The sequence below is a fragment of the Brassica napus genome, chromosome C3 (genome assembly GCF_020379485.1).
Source record: "Brassica napus cultivar Da-Ae chromosome C3, Da-Ae, whole genome shotgun sequence".
Taxonomy (NCBI): domain Eukaryota; kingdom Viridiplantae; phylum Streptophyta; class Magnoliopsida; order Brassicales; family Brassicaceae; genus Brassica; species Brassica napus.
In genome coordinates, this window is record NC_063446.1 from 30,278,994 (window position 1) to 30,284,461 (window position 5,468).

A 5,468-nucleotide genomic window follows, 5' to 3' on the forward strand; every position below is an offset into this window, starting at 1 on the left:
ACATTCACACATATATACAAAGGATACTCTTGGGATTTCCTCCCAAGTGAGCTTGTTTTAAGTCTCTAGCTTGACTTTGCCTCCTTTAGGTTAGACTGTGGTTGGATCGGAAAGTGGAACTGAAGTTCCCAGGTCTTCCGATTTGGTTCCCAAGTAAAGCTTAGCCCTTTGTCCATTGATGGTGAACTCTCTTCCATCAGAACTCCACAAAACTATTGCTCCATAAGGTTTAACCTCTTTAACTTTGAAAGGACCAGACCACCTTGACTTGAGCTTGCCTGGAAACAACTTCAGTCTGGAGTTGTAGAGAAGAACTTGATCTCCTTCTTTAAAGTCTCTTTTCAGGATATGTTTGTCATGGAGAGCCTTTGTTTTCTCTTTGTAGATCTTTGAACTTTCAAAAGCTTCAAGTCTTATCTCATCAAGTTCGTTCAGCTGGATCAATCTCTTCTCCTTGGCACTCTTGATGTCAAAGTTCAGCAACTTGACTGCCCATAGTGCCTTGTACTCAAGCTCAACTGGTAGATGGCAAGACTTTCCATAGAGAAGGTTGAAAGGTGTAGTTCCCAAAGGTGTCTTGTAAGCTGTCCTATAAGCCCACAATGCATCATCAAGCTTGATGGACCAATCTTTTCTTGTAACCCCCACAATCTTCTCCAGAATGGACTTGATCTCCCTGTTGGAAATCTCAACTTGACCACTTGTTTGGGGGTGGTAAGGAGTTGCAACCTTGTGCTTCACACCATTCTTCTTAAGGAGGTTTGCAAACAGTTTGTTGATGAAGTGAGACCCTCCATCACTGATCACAACTCTTGGAATCCCAAACCTTGGAAAGATTATGCTCTTGAACATTTTTAGAACCACCTTTGCATCATTGGTTGGACTTGCAATTGCTTCAACCCACTTAGAGACATAATCTACAGCCACCAGTATGTACTTGTTGGTATAAGATGAAGGAAAAGGCCCCATGAAGTCAATACCCCAGACATCAAACACTTCAACTTCTAGGATGGGGTTTTGAGGCATTTCATTCCTCTTGGTGATGTTTCCTCTTCTTTGACAAGAGTCACACCTTGAGACAAAGTCTTGGGTGTCTTTAAACATGTGAGGCCACCAAAATCCAGCTTGTAGGACCTTTGCAACTGTCTTAAATGTAGCAAAGTGGCCTCCATAGGATGATCCATGACAATGTGTAAGGATCCCATCAATTTCTTCTTCAGCCACTGCCCTTCTATAGAGTTGATCTCTACAAAGTATGTAGAGGTAAGGCTCATCCCAATAATATCTCTTCACATCCTTATAGAACTTCTTCTTGGCATAACCTTCAAGGTTCAATGGCTCTTTTCCACTAGCTAAGTAGTTGACTATATCAGCATACCAAGGACCCTTCTCATCAGCCGCCTTCACCTCTTCAAGTTTCTTTCCTGTCTCACAAACAGCTACCACTGCATGAATAGCCATCATTTGCTCTTCTGGAAGTCTGTCATCAATAGGGATTCCACACTCCACCTTCAACCTGGACAGGTGATCAGCTACTCCATTCTCAACTCCAGGCCTGTCCTTGATCTCAAGATCAAACTCTTGTAGCAGCAGAATCCACCTCAATAGTCTTGGTTTTGCATCTTTCTTGGCTAAGAGGTGTCTCAATGCAGCATGATCAGTGTAGACAGTCACCTTTGACCCAACCAAGTAGCTTCTGAACTTCTCAAATGCAAAGACAATGGCCAATAGCTCCTTCTCAGTTGTAGAGTATTTAGCTTGAGCTTCATCAAGGGTTCTACTTGCATAGTAGATCACATGTGACTTCTTGTCTCTCTTCTGGCCTAGGACTGCTCCTACAGCAAAGTCACTTGCATCACACATGATCTCAAAGGGGAGATCCCAATCTGGCGGTTGAACTATGGGTGCACTGATGAGTGCATTCTTCAGGTTTTTGAAAGCTTCCATACATTCCCCATCGAAGTGAAATGCAGCTTCTTTGCATAACAGCCTGGTCAATGGTCTAGCTATCTTAGAGAAATCCATGATGAATCTTCTATAGAAACCGGCATGACCCAGAAAGCTTCTTATATCCTTCACTGTTCTTGGTGGAGCTAGACCAACCATGACATCTATCTTGGCTTTGTCCACTTCAATTCCTTTCTCAGAAACTTTGTGTCCAAGAACAATCCCTTCCTTGACCATGAAGTGACACTTCTCCCAATTGAGCACCAGGTTAGTGTCCTCACATCTCTGTAATACCCTGCAAAGATTTGACAAACAAGTAGCAAACGAAGAACCATATACAGAAAAATCATCCATAAACACCTCCATTACATCCTCAATAAGATCAGAGAAAATTGACATCATTGCTCTTTGGAATGTTGCTGGTGCATTGCACAGTCCAAATGGCATCCTTCGATATGCAAAGGTACCATAAGGACAAGTGAATGTCGTTTTCTCTTGGTCATTTGGGTGTATAGGGATTTGGAAAAATCCAGAGTATCCATCAAGGAAACAATAATAAGGATGGTTAGCTAGCCTCTCTAACATCTGATCAATGAATGGTAAAGGGAAATGATCCTTTCTAGAGGCTGCATTCAGTTTTCGATAGTCAATGCACATCCTATGTCCAGTTATTGTTCTTGTTGGTATTAACTCATCATTTTCGTTCTTAACAACTGTTATGCCACCTTTTTTAGGAACTACATGCACAGGTGAAACCCAATTGCTATCAGAGATAGGATAGATCACACCAGCATCTAACAATTTGATTATCTCTTTTTTAACAACATCTTTCAAATTAGGATTTAATCTTCTTTGGTGTTCAATTGAAGTTTTAGATTCATCCTCTAGATGTATCCTATGCATGCACAAAGATGGTGAGATTCCTTTAATGTCATCAAGTGAGTATCCTAGTGCTTTTCTATACTTTTTAAGTTCATTTAAAAGCATAGACAATTCATTCTCAGTCAGCTCACTACTCACAATGACAGGATATGTCTCATTAGGTCCAAGGAAAGCGTACCTTACACCATGGGGAAGAGGTTTAAGCTCCACTTTTGGTGCCTTGAGCTCACTCCAATCAGCTTCATGGAGGTTCTCTTGAATGTCTGCTGAGGCAGCATGTTGAGTCATTTGTGGCAACTCCATGAACTCATCTTTTCCATCCTCCTCAAGGTGAACATCTAGCCTTCTTACTAGCTCATCACTCTCTTTGTTTTCAATCATTTGGGTCTCTCTTTCAATGGTCAGGGCATGTTGAAGAGAGTCCTCAATCGCTAACTCCTCAAGGAAATCATCAGCCAAGGCATCCATCTCATCAATGTAGAATATTTCTCCTTGAGTTGTGGGCTTCTTCATCATCTCCTTGATATCAAAATGGAGAATGTGATCTTTTCCAAGGTGGAGATCAATTGTGCCATCTCTCACATTCACCATTGCTCCAGCAGTTGCCAAGAAAGGTCTTCCAAAGATCAAAGGATCTCTAGGCTCTTCATCCATCTCAAGCACTACAAAGTCAGTAGGCACTTCACAATTTCCTATCTTGACAGGAAGATCTTCTAGGATGCCAATGGGGAGCTTGACAGATCGATCAGCTAGCACCAAAGAGATCTTGCACTTTTTATATTGTGTAAACCCAAGCTTCTTGGCAATGGATAGTGGCATGAGGCTGACACTTGCTCCCAAATCACATAGACATTTCTCAAATGTCAAAGGTCCAATGGTGCATGGCAGGGTGAAACTACCAGGGTCTTCTAGCTTCCTTGGGACAGTCAGTCTCTGAATAATGGCACTGCACTCATGAGTAAGAATCACCATCCCTTCCATCTCTTTCTTCTTTTGTTCTACAGCATCTTTCAAGAACTTGCTGTATTGTGGAACCAGCATAAATGCATCAATTATGGGCATGGTGAGCTGAACTTCACTCATTTGCTTGTCAAACAAGGCTTTGTACTTCTCTAGGAGTTGCTTCTTGAATCTTCCAGGAAAGGGAAGCTTCGGCTCATAGGGAGGAGGAGTGAACAATTTATCCTTTGTTGATGTAGCAGCCTCATTTTTGTTCTCAACTTTCTCCTCTCCCATCTTTCTCTTGCCCTTAGCTTCAACTATCTTCTCCAAGATTTCCTCATTAGTCTTCTCATCCACAATCACCACATCATCATCTACATTGATGACCACCTCCCCACCTTGTTTCTCATTATCCTTAATGAGAACTTTAGGAGGCAACTCTCTTCCACTCCTTAGGGTGATTGCCTTCATTGTCTCCTTTGGGTTTTGTTCAGGCTTTCCAGGTAGGGAACCTTGTTGGCGACTTGAGCTGGCTGTCATAGAGACAAACTGGTTCTCCAAGGCTTTGAACTTGTTGTTTAGATCATGGTAATTCCCATCAATCTTGTTGTGGAGATTTTTCAGCTCATACCCTAATTGTTTCTCACTTCTTGTTTGTCCCTCCAATAATTGTTTCAGCATAGCTTCAGTACTACTCTCTTGTGGAGGTTGTGTTGATGATCCAGTTTGGTCTTGTGCAGGTTGACTTGGTTTTGGTGAGAATCCAGGAGGGAAGTTCTGTTTGGGTTGGTAACCACCTTGGTTGTTGTTGTAGAATGGCTTAGGCTGATTGTTGTAGAATGGTCTTGGCTGGTAGTTGTTGAATGGCTTCTGTTGGTTGTTGTAGAAGGGTTTCTGTTGGTAGTTGTTCTGGTATTGATAGTCAGGCTCCTTCTTGTACCATGTACCCTGAGCATTGACATAGTACATATCTTCTTGGCATTCTACTCCATCAACTTCAGCAACCATATGTAACTCCTCTTTCTTGGTCTTTTCTGATAGTAGCATGTCAATCTTTTCTTGAAGTGCTTTCAGCTCTCTCTTTGTGGTCATATCTTCTCCTCCACCACCTCTGTCTCTTCTATCATATTCATCATTGTATACAGAGTCACTCTGTGCCATGTTCTCCAAGAGTTCTAAAGCATCTTCGACAGTCCTCCCCAAGAAGTTTCCATTGCTTGCAGTGTCAAGCTGGCTTTTGAATTTAGGCAAGACTCCTCTGTAGAAAGTGCTTAGCAAGCTCTCATTGTTGAAGCCATGGTGGGGACATTGAGACAAGTAGCTTCTGAATCTCTCCCATGCCTCTGAAAATCCTTCAAGTCCTCTTTGTTGAAAACCAGAGATCTGATTTCTAAGGTTGGCAGTCCTTGTAGCAGAGAAGAACTTGTTGAGGAAGGCCTTCTTGCATTCATCCCAAGTGGTGATAGTATCACTTGAGATGTTTTTCTCCCAAGTGTGAGCCTTGTCTCCCAAAGAGAAGGGAAACAATCTGAGCTTGAAAGCATCCTCTGAAACTCCATTTGTTTTTGACAAGCCACAGTACTTATCAAATCTGTCAAGGTGATCTAGTGGGTCTTCCAAGGCAAGTCCATGATACTTGTTGTTTTCAATCATGTTGATGAGGCTGGACTTGATCTCGAAATTATTGTTGGTAACTG

The 5,468-nt window shown here is 42.1% G+C and overlaps 1 non-coding gene across 1 annotated transcript; it reads left to right on the forward strand.

Annotated features, from left to right (window-relative positions):
* The first annotated feature begins 5,062 nt into the window (after window positions 1-5,062).
* On the forward strand, window positions 5,063-5,169 carry LOC125584745. Its single transcript, XR_007321654.1, has one exon. It is a non-coding gene; the product is annotated as a small nucleolar RNA R71 (small nucleolar RNA).
* Window positions 5,170-5,468: the final 299 nt, after the last annotated feature.